This window comes from Heterodontus francisci, unplaced genomic scaffold, assembly GCF_036365525.1.
Source record: "Heterodontus francisci isolate sHetFra1 unplaced genomic scaffold, sHetFra1.hap1 HAP1_SCAFFOLD_167, whole genome shotgun sequence".
NCBI classification, from domain to species: Eukaryota; Metazoa; Chordata; class Chondrichthyes; order Heterodontiformes; family Heterodontidae; genus Heterodontus; species Heterodontus francisci.
The window spans coordinates 622,246-637,266 of NW_027141337.1; the positions used below are offsets into that span (position 1 = coordinate 622,246).

General features: G+C 43.9%; 2 non-coding genes across 2 annotated transcripts; one reads left to right on the top strand and one right to left on the bottom strand.

The window, feature by feature from the left end:
* On the bottom strand, positions 1-73 carry trnaf-gaa (transfer RNA phenylalanine (anticodon GAA)). The gene has a single exon. It is a non-coding gene; the product is annotated as a tRNA-Phe (tRNA).
* Positions 74-14,722: 14,649 nt separating this feature from the next.
* On the top strand, positions 14,723-14,813 carry trnar-ucu (transfer RNA arginine (anticodon UCU)). The gene is given in 2 exon segments: positions 14,723-14,759; positions 14,778-14,813. It is a non-coding gene; the product is annotated as a tRNA-Arg (tRNA).
* The last annotated feature ends 208 nt before the right edge of the window (positions 14,814-15,021 follow it).

Consider the following 15,021-nt stretch of genomic DNA (forward strand, 5'->3'; position numbering starts at 1 on the left):
TGCTGAAACCCGGGATTGAACCAGGGACCTTTAGATCTTCAGTCTAACGCTCTCCCAACTGAGCTATTTCAGCCCTACGTTAACAGCAGCTTGTTGTCCTTGTTTTGGAAGAAAATACATACATTCAAGTTTTCCAAAAAATTAAAGAACACAACATGTGAGTAATATTCCCCATTGCTTTCTCAGTACTGATGGATTGTGAAGCGGGAGACAGCCAGAAGTGCCACTGAGCCGCACAGACCCCGAGTTGAGAATGAAATGAGATCAAATTCAATCTTTCATAGTGTGATGCTGCTGAGAGGTAAGAGTCCTGAATCAAAGCGAGACTTGCTCATTTCAAACACTCCCTGTACTCTCTGCTCATGAAGCCTTACAAAAGGGAAAAACAGAATGGCACTCAAACTCACAACCCTGCCATTAAAAGTCTCATATTCGACTGACAGAACTGTCACTTCTACTCGGTCTCTTATTGGATGGATGCAACTCCAACGCAGGGATGGCATTCAAATCCTCCCATGGGTCCACATGTCAGACTGAGTTCCATGTTGTAGACTCAAGCAAAGGAAATCTGCTCACTTCCAAAACTATCAGCGAATTGAAGCTGATTACAATCAACATCATCAGAGGTCAGAACTACCTGGTGAATGAAGACACCCTGAAGAAGGATCCACAATTATTCAAAGGCATCGACAAAGTGAAAAACAAGAAAATCGATGAGTCAATGCAAGCCAAACAACAGAAACACTGAAGAATTCCATTCCATTCCAGTCCAGAACCCAGTCCTTTTGTTTTTGGAGTCAGGTCACAATTACAGCAACAACTTTATATTCCCACTTGGCTTTCTGTCCATTTAGTTAATTACAATTTTGTCGACAATCTCTTTGAATCCAGTTGTCTGGTCCTCAAGCCAGCTCTGTTTGGAAATCAATTCCACCTTCTGCAAGGCTGAAACCAATAGATAACCTTAATCTAAAAATGCCAGCAGACCAGGGCTCGTCTGGGACTTGAAACCAGGATCTTTCGCATGTTAATTAACTATTTTCTTTAAGCGAGAATCATACCCTTAGACCAACAAGCCACTAACAAGTTAGGTTTTATTAGCTGCTGTGGAATTTCACTGGAACCCCCCCAGCCAATCATCCATTGTTTTTCAGATCAAAGCAACATCCTGCAAATGCTGAAATAAAAACAGAAATTTGCTGGAAATGTTCAGCAGCTCTGGCAGCATCTGTGCTGAGAGAAACACAGTTAACGTTTCAGGGCACTCACCTTTTGTTTCAGCCATCCTTTCAGACTGCTTCTGTCCATCCAATCTCACTTTCTATTCTGTCCACATTCTAACCATTCACTACGTTACTACATTTTTCATGAATTCCTCATTTCTTTTATTAATGACAATTTTGTATTTCTGGCCTTTGCTTCAGACACCACCACAAGTGGAATCATGTCTCCATCTACCCAATCAAACCACTTCGCTGTATCCTCACATTGCAATGTTTCTTTAACCCTGACAGACTGTGGAGTTTCTGCTGCTTAATTGCAGTTCTGGCTTCCCGCCAGTAGATGTCACCTCACTCCAATACAGTGAAGTTTACAAATCTGAGTGAGACACAACAGGAAATAATTGTTCACATTATAGTGAATGTGTGGGATTTAGAAATACTAGGAGTGGAGACGAGTTATTATTGCACTCTGCTATTACATCTTTTATAATGGACTCAAGCATTTTCCCCACGACTGATGTCAGGCCTCGCTAACCGGTATGTAATTCGCTGTTTTCTTTCTGCCTCTTTTTTTAAATAGTGGAGGTACATTAACTACCGTCCAATCCATTGGAACTGTTCCAGAGTCGAGCGAAGTTTGAAAAAAGACCAGAAATGCATCTGCTATTTCAAGGGCCACTTCCTTAAGTACTCTGGGATGTAGATTATCAGGCCCTGGGGATTTATCGGCCTTCAATCCCATCAATTTCCCAAACATTCCCTACTAATACTGATTTCATACAGTTCCTAGAACAAGAACAAAGAACAAAGATAATTACAGCACAGGAACAGGCCCTTCGGCCCTCCAAGCCTGCGCCGATCCAGATACTCTCTCTCAACATGTCGCCTATTTTCTAATGTTCTGTATCTCTTTTCTTCCTGCCCATTCATGTATCTGTCTAGATACATCTTAAAAGACTCCATCGTGCCCGCATATACCACCTCCGCTGGCAATGCGTTCCAGGTGCCCACCACCCTCTGCGTAAAGAACTTTCCACACATATCCCCCCTAAACTTTTCCCCTTTCACTTTGAACTCGTGTCCTCTAGTAATTGAAACCCCCACTCTGGGAAAAAGCCTCTTGCTATCCACCCTGTCTATACCTCTCATGATTTTGTACACCTCAATCAGGTCCCCCCTCAACCTCCGTCTTTCTAATGAAAATAATCCTAATCTGCTCAACCTCTCTTCATAGCTAGCGCCCTCCATACCAGGCAACATCCTGGTGAACCTCCTCTGCACCCTCTCCAAAGCATCCACATTCTTTTGATAATGTGGCGACCTGAACTGTACGCAGTATTCCAAATGTGGCCGAACCAAAGTCCTATACAACTGTAACATGACCTGCCAACTCTTGTACTCAATGCCCCGTCCGATGAAGGAAAGCATGCCGTATGCCTTCTTGACCACTCTATTTACCTGAGTTGCCACCTTCAGGGAACAGTGGACCTGAACACCCAAATCTCTCTGGACATCAATTTTCCCCAGGACTTTTCCATTTACTGTGTAGTTCACTCTTGAATTGGATCTTCCAAAATGCATCACCTCGCATTTGTCCTGATTGAACTCCATCTGCCATTTCTCTGCCCAACTCTCCAATCTATCTATATTCTGCTGTATTCTCTGACAGTCCCCTTCACTATCTGCTACTCCACCAATCTTAGTGTCGTCTGCAAACTTGCTAATCAGTCCACCTATACTTTCCTCCAAATCATTAATGTATATCACAAACAACAGTGGTCCCAGCACGGATCCCTGTGGAACACCACTGGTCACACGTCTCCATTTTGAGAAACTCCCTTCTACTGCTACTCTCTGTCTCCTGTTGCCCAGCCAGTTCTTTATCCATCTAGCGAGTACACCTTGGACCCCAAGCGCCTTCACTTTCTCCATAAGCCTGCCATGGGGAACCTTATCAAACGCCTTACTGAAGTCCATGTATATGACATCGACAGCCCTTCCCTCATCAATCAACTTTGTCACTTCCTCAAAGAATTCTATTAAGTTGGTAAGACATGACCTTCCCTGCACAAAACCATGTTGCCTATCACTGATGAGCCCATTTTCTTCCAAATGGGAATAGATCCTATCCCTCAGTATCTTCTCCAGCAGCTTCCCTACCACTGACGTCAGGCTCACCGGTCTATAATTACCTGGATTATCCCTGCTACCCTTCTTAAACAAGGGGACAACATTCGCAATTCTCCAGTCCTCCGGGACCTCACCCGTGTTTAAGGATGCTGCAAAGATATCTGTTAAGGCCCCAGCTATTTCCTCTCTCGCTTCCCTCAGTAACCTGGGATAGATCCCATCCGGACCTGGGGACTTGTCCACCTTAATGCCCTTTAGAATACCCAACACTTCCTCCCTCCTTATGCCGACTTGACCTAGAGTAATCAAACATCTGTTCTTAACCTCAACATCCGTCATGTCCCTCTCCTCGGTGAATACCGATGCAAAGTACTCGTTTAGAATCTCACCCATTTTCTCTGAGTCCAAGCATAACATTCCTCCTTTGTCCTTTAGTGGGCCAATCCTTTCTCTAGTTACCCTCTTTCTCCTCATATATGAATAAAAGGCTTTGGGATTTTCCTTAACCCTGTTTGCTAAAGATATTTCATGACCCCTTTTAGCCCTCTTAATTCCTCGTTTCAGATTGGTCCTACATTCCCGATATTCTTTCAAAGCTTCGTCTTTCATCAGCCGCCTAGACCTAATGTATGCTTCCTTTTTCCTCTTAGCTAGTCTCACAATTTCACCTGTCATCCATGGTTCCCTAATCTTGCTATTTCTATCCCTCATTTTCACAGGAACATGTCTCTCCTGCGCGCTAATCAACCTCTCTTTAAAAGCCTCCCACATATCACATGTGGATTTACCTTCAAACAGCTGCTCCCAATCTACATTTCCCAGCTCCTGCCGAATTTTGGTATAGTTGGCCTTCCCCCAATTTAGCACTCTTCCTTTAGGACCACTCTCGTCTTTGTCCATGAGTATTTTAAAGCTTACGGAATTGTGATCAGTATTCCCAAAGTAGTCCCCTACTGAAACTTCAACAACCTGGCCGGGCTCATTCCCCAACACCAGGTCCAGTATGGCTCCTTCCCGAGTTGGACTATTTACATCCTGCTCTAGAAAACCCTCCTGGATGCTCCTTACAAATTCTGCTCCATCTGGACCTCTAACACTAAGCGAATCCCAGTCAATGTTGGGAAAATTAAAATCGCCTATCACCACCACCCTGTTGCTCCTACATCTTTCCATAATCTGTTTACATATTTGTACCTCTATCTCACGCTTGCTGTTGGGAGGCCTGTAGTACAGCCCCAACATTGTTACCGCACCCTTCCTATTTCTGTGTTCTGTCCATATTGCCTCACTGCTCGAGTCCTCCATAGTGCCCTCCTTCAGCACAGCTGTGATATCCTCTTTGACCAGTAATGCAACTCCTCCACCCCTTATACCTCCCTCTCTATCCCGCCTGAAGCATCGATATCCTGGGATATTTCGTTGCCAATCATGCTCTTCCCTTAAGCAAGTCTCAGTAATAGCAACAAAATCATACTCCCAGGTACTAATCCAAGCCCTAAGTTCATCTGCCTTACCTACTACACTTCTTGCATTAAAACAAATGCACCTCAGACCACCAGTCCCTTTATATTCATCATCTGCTCCCTGCCTGCTCTTCCCCTTAGTCACACTGACTTCATTATCTAGTTCCTTACAGGCTTTTGTTACTACCTCCTTACTGTCAACTGACCTCAATTGGTTCCCATCCCCCTGCCACATTCGTTTAAACCCTCCCCAACAGCGTTAGCAAAAGCACCTCCAAGGACATTGGTTCCAGTCCGGCCCAGGTGTAGACCGTACAATTTGTAATAGTCCCACCTCCCACAGAACCGGTCCCAATGTCCCAAAAACTGAACCCCTCCTTCCTGCACCATCTCTCAAGCCACGCATTCATCCTGACTATTCTTTCATTTTTACTCTGAATATCACGTGGCACTGGTAGTAATCCTGAGATTACTACCTCTGAGGTCCTACTTTTTAACTTGGCTCCTAACTCCGTAAACTCTGCTTGTAGGACCTCATCCCGTTTTTTACCTATATCATTAGTGCCTATGTGCACAATGACAACTGGCTGTTCACCCTCCCCCTTTAGAATGTTCTGCAGCCGATCTGAGACGTCCCTGACCCGTGCACCTGGGAGGCAACATACCATTCGGGAGCCTCATTTTCGACCACAGAACCGCCTATCTACTCCCCTTACAATCGAATCCCCTACGACTATCGCCCTTCCACTCTTTTTCCCGCCCTTCTGAACAGCAGAGCCAGCCACGGTGCCATGGACCTGGCTACTGCTGCCTTCCCCTGGTGAGCCATCTCCCTCAACAGTATCCAAAACGGTATACTTGTTTTGGAGGGAGATGACCGCAGGGGACTCCTGCGCTGCCTTCCTGCTCTTTCTCTGCCTTTTGGTCACCCATTCCCTTTCTCCCTCAGCAATCCTAATCTGCGGTGTGACCAATTCACTAAACGTGCTATCCACGACCTCCTCAGCATCGCGCATGCTCCAAAGTGAGTCCATCCGCAGCTCGAGAGCCGTCATGCGGTCCAACAAGAGGTGCAGCTGGACACACTTCCTGCACGTGAAGGAGTCAGGGTCATCAGCCATGTCCCTGAGCTCCCACATTGAGCAAGAGGAGCATGATACGGGTCTGAGATCTCCTGCCATTTTTAATCTTAAGTTTAAACTTAGTTAAATGAAAAAGGAACGTAAAGTTTTTACCAATCACAATAAAACCAGAGAAATCGAAAAAGCCTTACCTTATAAACACCCCACCAAGTCCTTTTTTTTTGGTTGGAGCAGGAGGGCGGGTGGGGGACACTACAAGTGTGGTGTCTCGGGTTCAGAAACCGCCCAAATATACAGTGTTTTACTTACCCAGCAGCCCCCTGGCCTCCGCCGAAAAACAAAAGGAAATTAAATTTACTTTCAAACTGACTTTCCCAGCTGCTCACTCGCTCACACTCTGCTCCCGAAAAAGCTGCTGCACTGAAAGGCTCCTTCTCCTAGACCCTTCTCCTCCTTCTCACTAGACCCTATGTTCCCCAACATTTCTGGGAGATAATTTGTATCCTCCTTTGTGAAGACAGATCCAAAGTATGTATTTAATTGGTCTGCCATTTCTTTGTTCCCCATTATAAATTCCACCGTTTCTGACTGTAAGGGGCCCACATTTGTCTTCACTAATCTTTTTCTCTGCACATATCTATAGAAGCTTTTACAGTCAGTTTTTATGTTCTCTGCTAGCTTACTCTCATACTCTATTTCCCACTTCTTAATCAATCCTTTTGTCCTCCTCTGCTAAATTCCAAACTGCTCACAATCTTCAGGTTTGCTGCTTGTTCTGGCCATTTTATATTTCTCCTCCTTGGATCTAATACTTTCCTTAATTACTTTTGTAAGCCGCAGTTGAGCCACCCTTCCTGTTTTACCTTTGCACAGACAGGAATGAACAATTGTTGTAATTCATCCATGCGCTCTTTAAATGCTAGCCATTGCCTATCCACTGTCAACCCTTTAAGTAACATTCCACAATCTATTCCCCACTCTAGCCAACTCCCGCCTCATACCTTCATAGTTTTCTTTGTTTAGATTCAGGACCCGAGTCTCGGAATCAACTCCATCTTAATGAAGAATTTTATCATATTATGGGCGCACTTCCCCAAGAGAACAACAAGATTGTGAACTAATCCTTTCTCATTACACAATACCCAGTCCAGGATGGCCTGTTCTCTGGAGGTGTTATACACCTCTACCAATTCTCCACTCAATCTCCTTTGAGAAAGGCAGAATAATCCTAGCTTTTCCAACCTAACCTTGTAACTAAAATCCCCCATCCCTGGATCCATTCTGGTAAATCGCCTCTGCGTCCTCTCAAGGACCCTCACATTCTTTCTAAAGTCTGCTGAGCAGAACTGGAAGCAACACTCCAATTGGGGCCTAACCAGAGTTTTATAATGGTTCAGCATAACTTCCCTGCTTTTGTACTCAATGCCTCTACTTATAAAGCCCAAGATCCCATATGCTTTGCGAACCACTCTCGCAATGTGACTTGCCTCCTTCAAAGATTGATGCACATGAACCCCAAGTCCCTCTATTCCAGTACACTCTTTAGAACTGTGCCATTAAGTATATATTGCCTCTCCCTATTCCTTATGCCAAAATACATCACCTCACACTTGTCACTATTAAATTCCATCTGCCACCTGTCTGCCCATTCTGCTAGCCTATCACTGTCCTGTTGCAGGCAGTTCATATCATCTTCACTGTTTGCCGCTCCTCCAGGTTTGGTGTCATCGGCATATTTTGAGATTCTACTCTGTATTCCAAGATCCAAGTCACTTACCTTGAGCAAAAAAAGCAGTGGTTCCAGCACTGACCCTTGGGGAACACCACTGTCGACTATCCTCCAGTCTGACAAAGAACCATTTAATATGACTCGCTGTTTTCTGTCCTTAAACCAATTTTCTATCAAATTGGACACTGACCCTCCTATACCACGAACCTCCATTTTGTTAACCGCCCTTTTATGTGGTACCTTGTCAAACGCTTCCTTAAAATCCATATAAACAACATCCACTGCATTCCCTTCATCAACCTGCTCTGTTAGTTCATCAAAAAATGCAGTTAGATTAGTCAAGCATGAACTCCCATTTATAAATCCATGCTCACTCTCCTTAATTAACTCGAACCTCTCCAAGTGACTGTTGATTTTTTACCCTGATTATTCTTTCTAAAACCTTACCCACCGCTGCTGTTAATCTAACTGGCCTGTAGTTACCCGGACTGTCCTTACACCCTTTCTTGAATAAGGGTGTCGCATTTGCCACTGTTTAATCCTCTGGCACCTCCCCCGTATCCAGGGAAGATTGGAAGATTATGGCAAACTCTTCCATTATCTGCATCCGCATTTCCTTTCGCAACCTGGGATGCCAGCCATCCAGACCAGGTGATTTATCTTCCCTAAGCAGAGCCAGCCTTTTTAGTACCTCCCTCTCTCAATTTGTACCCGCTCCATTGACTCTACTCTCTACACTTCGACTGATATTTTGTCAAATTCCACTTCCTTAGTGATCACTGATACAAAGTACTCATTAAGTAGATTAACATTGCCCTGCACCTCTCAGCTTATATTATCCTTTTTGTCCCTCATAGGCCCGACTCAACCTCTTACTACCCACTTATCATTTACATGCTGCTCGAAGATTTTTGGGTTTCCTTTCATGTTGACTGTCAGTCTTTTCTCATAGAAAGAGAGAATAAGCAAATATAGATGATGTAAGTATTTCCCATCCTTGATGAGGTGGAATTTTTTATGTTGTGGGTGGTAATGTCTTGGCCCACGAGTGTGGTGGAAGCAGAGACAATCAATGATTTGAAAAGGAAATTGGATGGATACTTGAAGGAAAGAAACTTGCAGGAGGAAAGGGATCGAGCTGGTGAGTGGAACTGACTAGATTGCTCTGGGGAAAGCCAGCATGGACGTGATAGGCCAAATGACCACCTTCTATGTTGTAAATGACTCTGTGTTGTTTCTCAAATTCAATCCACTGGTGCTTGGGAAATAATCTCAAAGTAAATTGTGCAACTGGAAAATCAGAACCAAGGCAAGGGACGCATAAGGAAGCAAAATTGCTGTAACCCGGGATTGAACCAGGGATCTTTTGATCTTCAGTCTAACGCTCGCCCAACTGAGCTATTTCAGCCCTACCTTAACAGTGGCTTGGTGTCCTTGTTTTGGAAGAAAATACATACATTCAAGTTTTCCAAAAAATTAAAGAACACAACATGTGAGTAATATTCCCCATTGCTTTCTCAGTACTGATGGATTGTGAAGCGGGAGACAGCCAGAAGTGCCACTGAGCCGCACAGACCCCGAGCTGAGAATGAAATGAGATCAAATTCAATCTTTCATAGTGAGATGCTGCTGAGAGGTAAGAGTCCTGAATCAAAGCGAGACTTGCTCATTTCAAACACTCCCTGTACTCTCTGCTCATGAAGCCTTACAAAAGGGAAAAACAGAATGGCACTCAAACTCACAAGCCTGCCATTAAAAGTCTCATATTCGACTGACAGAACTGTCACTTCTACTCGGTCTCTTATTGGATGGATGCAACTCCAACGCAGGGATGGCATTCAAATCCTCCCATGGGTCCACATGTCAGACTGAGTTCCATGTTGTTGACTCAAGCAAAGGAAATCTGCTCACTTCCAAAACTATCAGCGAATTGAAGCTGATTACAATCAACATCATCAGAGGTCAGAACTACCTGGTGAATGAAGACACCCTGAAGAAGGATCCACAATTATTCAAAGGCATCGACAAAGTGAAAAACAAGAAAATCGATGAGTCAATGCAAGCCAAACAACAGAAACACTGAAGAATTCCATTCCATTCCAGTCCAGAACCCAGTCCTTTTGTTTTTGGAGTCAGGTCACAATTACAGCAACAACTTTATATTCCCACTTGGCTTTCTGTCCATTTAGTTAATTGCAATTTAGTCGACAAGCTCTTTGAATCCAGTCGTCTGGTCCTCATGCCAGCTCTGTTTGGAAATCAATTCCACCTTCTGCAAGGCTGAAACCAATAGATAACCTTAATCTGAAAATGCCAGCAGGCCAGGGCTCATCTGGGATTAGGACCCTGGATTTCTTACATGTTAATCAACCACATTTCCTAAGCGAGAATCATACCCCTAGACCAACGAGCCACTGATCAGTCAGGTGTCTTTCGCTGCTGTGGAATTTCACTGGAACCCCCCAGCCAATCATCCATTTATTTTTTCAGATCAAAGCAACATCCTGCAAATGCTGAAATAAAAACAGAAAGTGCTGGAAATGTTCAGCAGCTCTGGCAGCATCTGTGCTGTGAGAAACACGGTTAACGTTTCTGGGCACTCACCTTTTGTTTCAGCCATCCTTTCAGACTGCTTCTGTCCATCCAATCTCACTTTCTATTCTATCCACATTCTAACCATTCACTACGTTACTACATTTTTCATGAATTCCTCATTTCTTTTATTAATGACAATTTTGTATTTCTGGCCTTTGCTTCAGACACCACCACAAGTGGAATCATGTCTCCATCTACCCAATCAAACCACTTCGCTGTATCCTCACATTGCAATGTTTCTTTCACCCTGACAGACTGTGGAGTTTCTGCTGCTTGATTGCAGTTCTTGCTTCCCGCCAGTAGATGTCACCTCACTCCAATACAGTGAAGTTGACAAATCTGAGAGAGACACAACAGGAAATAATTGTTCACATTATAGTGAATGTGTGGGATTTAGAAATACTAGGAGTGGAGACGAGTTATTATTGCACTCTGCTATTACATCTTTTATAATGGACTCCAGCATTTTCCCCACGACTGATGTCAGGCTAACCGGTATATATTTCGCTGTTTTCTTTCTGCCTCTTATTTTAAATAGTGGAGTTACATTAACTACCGTCCAATCCATTGGAACTGTTCCAGAGTCGATAGAATTTTGAAAAAAGACCAGAAATGCATCTGCTATTTCAAGGGCAACCTCCTTAAGTACTCTGGGATGCAGATTATCAGGCCTTGGGGATTTATCGGCCTTCAATCCCATCAATTTCCCAAACATTCCCTACGAATACAGATTTCTTACAGTTCCTCCTTCTCATTAGACCCTATGTTCCCCAACATTTCTGGGAGGTAATTTGTATCGTCCTTTGTGAAGACAGAACCAAAGTATGTATTTAATTGGTCTGCCATTTCTTTGTTCCCCATTATAAATTCCCCCGTTTCTGACTGTGAGGGACCCACATTTGTCTTCACTAATCTTTTTCTCGACACATATCTAGAGAAGCTTTTACAGTCAGTTTTTATGTTCTCTGCTAGCTTACTCTCATACTCTATTTCCCCCTTCTTAATCAATCCTTTTGTCCTCCTCTGCTAAATTCCAAACTGCTCACAATCTTCAGGTTTGCTGCTTGTTCTGGCCATTTTATATTTCTCCTCCTTGGATCTAATACTTTCCTTAATTTCTTTTGTAAGCCACAGTTGAGCCACCCTTCCTGTTTTACTTTTGCACAGACAGGAATGAACAATTGTTGTAATTCATCCATGCGCTCTTTAAATGCTAGCCATTGCCTATCCACTGTCAACCCTTTAAGTAACGTTCCCCAATCTATCATAGCCAACTCCCGCCTCATACCTTCATAGTTTCCTTTGTTTAGATTCAGGACCCTAGTCTCGGAATCAACTCTCTCACTCTCCATCTTAATGAAGAATTTTATCATATTATGGGCGCACTTCCCCAAGGGACCCCACACAACAAGATTGTTAACTAATCCTTTCTCATTACACAATACCCAGTCCAGGATGGCCTGTTCTCTAGAGGTGTTATACACCTCTATCAATTCTCCACTCAATCTCCTTTGATATAGGCAGAATAATCCTAGCTTTTCCAACCTAACCTTGTAACTAAAATCCCCCATCCCTGGATCCATTCTGGTAAATCGCCTCTGCGTCCTTTATAAAATGCTTTCGTAATATCCATATAAACAACATCCACTGCATTCCCTTCATCAGTATTCTCAGATAGTTTATCAACAAATGCAGTTAGATTCGTCAAGCATGAACTCCCATTGATAAATCCATGCCCACTCTCCTGAATTAACTCAAACCTCTCCAAAGTACTTGATTTTTTTCCCTGACCTGTTGATCTCATGCTGATAGCAAGCTCACCATGGAGCATGTTTTTGGCAATGTGACCGTCATCCATTTTTCCCAGTCAACAGAGTCACCGCTGACTCAAGAGGGCAAACTTGCTGCGGATCCCTGCACGCTGGTGTACTTCCGCATTCGGCACTCTGTCCTGCCAGGAGATGCCCAGTATCCATCTGAGGCAGTGGAGGTGGAAGCTGTTCAGCCGCTTTTTTTGGCTTGTATAAGTTGTTGATGCTTCTCTACTATAAAGGAGGGTGCTGAGAACACAAGCCTGGTGCACGTGGAGCTTTGTATTTTCGGTCAGTTTGCTGTCGGTTCACACTTGTCTTCTCAACTTTGACATGACAGCTGCAGCATTGACAATCCTGGTGCTGATTTCAGCATCAAGGAACAGATTGCTGGTGATTGTTGATTGAAGGTATGTGAAGCTGTTGACAACCTGCAAAGTGAGGTTGTCGATGTTGATGGAAAGTGGAGTCTCTACGTCCTGGCCCGTAACTTTCATCTTCCTGATGCTGATTGTCAGTCCAAACACTTTGCAGGCCAGGGAGAACCGATCTACAAGCTGCTGTGACTGAACTTAATTATGGGATGTCAGCACAGCATCATCAGCAAATAGCAACTCACAGACTAGGAATTTACCCACTTTGGTCTTGGCGCACAGTCTTGCCAAGTTGAACAGCTTGTCGTCAGCTCTGATGTGCAGGTGAACACCTATATCTGAGTAATTGAAAGTGTACAATAGCAGCATGGAGAAGAATATGCCAATTATAAAGGATGTGATAACTAGACAGTTCGAAAATGATGACATGATTGGACAGAGTCAACATAGATTTATGAAAAGGAAAACAGGTTTGAAAAACCTGTTGAGATTTTTGAGGATGTTACCTATAGAACAGATAAAGGAGAACCAGTGGATGTGTGGTATTTGTATTTTCCTTTGGTAAGGTCCCACACAGGAGGTGAGTAAACAAAATTAGAGCACATAGGCTTGGGGATAATATACTGATATGGATTGAGAATTGGTTAACAGACCGAAAACAGAGAGCAGGAATAACGGGTCCTTCTCAGGATGGCAGGCTGTTACTATTGGGGTACTGCAAGGATCAGTGTTGGAGCCACAGCTGTTAACAACCTATATAAATGATTTGGATGTGGGGATTAAATGTAATATTTCCAAGTTTGCAGATGACACAAAGCTCGGTGAAGTGTGAGTTGTGAGGAGGATGCAGAGAGGCTTCCAGGAGACCTGGAGAGGCTAAGTGAATGGGCAAGAACATGGAATATAATGTGAATAAGTGTGAAGTTATTCACTTTGGTAGAATAAACAGAAAGACAGAGTATTTCTTAAATGGTGAGAGGTTGGGAAGTGTCGATGTCCAAAGGGACCTGGGTGTCCTTGTTCCTGAGACACTAAAAGCTCTTGTGCAGGTGCAGCAATCAATTAGGAAGGCAAATGGTATGTTGTACCCACACGAGGGGTCATGTGTACAGGAGTAAAGATGTCTTGCTGCAATTGTCTAGAGCCTTGGTGAATCCGCACTGGAGTATGGTGTACAGTTTAGTCTCCTCATCTTATGAAGGATACACTTGCCATAGAGGGGGTGAAACAGAGGGTCAACAGACTAATCTTTTTTTTGCATTTATTTCATTTCATCTCAGTTTGTTCAGTTTGCTTACCTACTGTTTTTTTTTCAGGTTTGTACTTCCTGCTGTTCAATATTCAGTCCATTAACACCTAATCTGTACTAACGCTTTGTCTTTCAACACACCATTAACATATTGTTTGCCTTTGCTGCATGAACTTTTGGTCAGCTATGTGGCCTTGTCCAATCTACACCTTCTCCTTTGTTATCTCTTGCCCCACCCCCACCCCACTTGCTTATAACCTGTGACTTTTCTAATATATGTCAGTTCCGAAGATGGGTCACTGACCTGAAACGTTAACTCTGCTTCTCTTTTCACAGATGCTGCCAGACCTGCTGAGTGGTTCCAGCATTTCTTGTTTTTATGTCACCAGACTAATCCCTGGGATGGTGGGATTGTCTTATGAGGAAACTGGGCCCGTATTCCTTAAAGTTTCGAAGAATGAGAGGTGATCTGATTGAAACTGACAAAATTCTTACAGGGCGTGATAGTGTGGATGTAGACAGGATGTTTGCCCTGGTTGGTGAGTCTAAAACCAAAGGACATCGTCTCAGAATAAGGAGTAGGCCATTTAAAACTGAGATGGGTGGAATTTCTTCACTCAGACGGTGGTGAATCATTGGAATACTGTGCCCCAGAGGGCTGTGGCAGCTCAATCATTGAGCATGTTCAAGACAGAAATTGATAGAAATCTTGATACTCATGACATCAAGGGATATGGGGATAGCATGGGAAAGGGGCTTTGAGGTAGGTGATCAGCCATGATCGAATTGAATGACAGAGCAGGCTCGACGGGCTGAATAGCTTACTCCTATGTTCCTCTGTTCCTAAGAGAGTTGGCGCCAGAGCGCAGCCCTGCTTTACTCCACTGCTGATCTTGAAAGCGTCTGATGTTGCTCCATTGTAACTGATGGAACTGTGCATGTTCTCGTGGAAAGAAGAGATGATACCCAAGAGGTCAGGAGGGCAGCCTATGTTCCATTGCAGTTTGAAGAGGCCGTCTCTGCTGACAAGATCAAAGGCCTTAGTGATGTTAACAAAAATGTGTGAGGGTCTGTGGCGCAATGGATAGCGTGTTGGACTTCTAAATAATGATTAAGACGATATTCAAAGGTTGTGGGTTCAAGTCCCACCAGAGTCAGATTTTGGACCAGAAACAGAGGAGCACAACGGAACAACAAATGAAGAAATGCGCCAAAAGCACAGACTCGGAGACAGAGCGAGAGAGAGATGAGCAGAGCAGGGGAAAAAAAATCGAGGAGTGACATCACAATGGAGAGTGAGAGCAGGGACACAGAGAGCCGCTGGGGTGAGGATACAGGATTTGGTTCTTACTTCGGTGCAGTGTA